Consider the following 899-nt stretch of genomic DNA (forward strand, 5'->3'; position numbering starts at 1 on the left):
TCTGAAACACATTAACTTTTGGCTGATTCTTAGTTGTGATTCTCGGGTGTGTTCATCTCTTCCTTCCCTCTTTCCTTCCTCGTGTGTGAAGTGTCTAATTTGTCCAACTGTGTAGTCAATTTCTTAAGGACAAGGACCACTCGAAAAAGTCTTTTGTACTCCTTGCAGCATACTTATCCACTTGACCCTCAGCTTAGAATCCTGGTGCCCTCATCCTCACCAGACTTATTAGAACCAAGAATAGGTCAAGCCTGGACTGTCCATTCACCTTGACGTCCATCAGCCGTCAGTGAAAAATATGTTTGTTACTTCCCAAAACTTATCCTAGGGAGGTTGAACTGACTGGACATTTAGAGCAAAGAGCTGCGCTGATACTGCAACTTCAGCCACTAGCGGAATGCGTGGGGCCTTGAACGACCAGTCTTCCTTAACTGGAACCCTAGGGATGTGCTACTGGTCTCTGCGGCTGCTCGTGCCCGGGAAGAACCTGTGCTATCCTAAAGGGCAGCTCCCACCTGGCTAGAATAAGGTCTTCTGTACCAAGTCCACATGGGGGACCTCAAGCAATCCAGACACTGGAACTAGGGGTGGGAGAGTGGGGGTAGAAGAAAACATGGGGGTGGTGTTTTCTTCTTCTTTTTGTATTGATAGGGTGGTTTGGGATAGATCTAGCACCTCAGTCCTATCCATTCCAGTCGCCCTTTGCAGCTCAAGTTGTTGGCCTCCGCTCGAGCCTCCTTAAGCCCCTTGTAGACCCGGCCCCGCGGTCCGGCGGCGGAAGGAGCGCGTAGGAAGCGGAGGCGCTGTCCACGGACCCCCACCCCCGCCGGAGACCGCCAGGCGCGATGGGAGGATGTCGGCGCGCGGAAGGCGTGCGTCGCCCCAGCGCCGCTCGCGTC

Source organism: Artibeus jamaicensis, unplaced genomic scaffold (genome assembly GCF_021234435.1).
Source record: "Artibeus jamaicensis isolate MK-2021 breed Jamaican fruit bat unplaced genomic scaffold, CSHL_Jam_final scaffold_474, whole genome shotgun sequence".
In the NCBI taxonomy this organism is placed as follows: domain Eukaryota; kingdom Metazoa; phylum Chordata; class Mammalia; order Chiroptera; family Phyllostomidae; genus Artibeus; species Artibeus jamaicensis.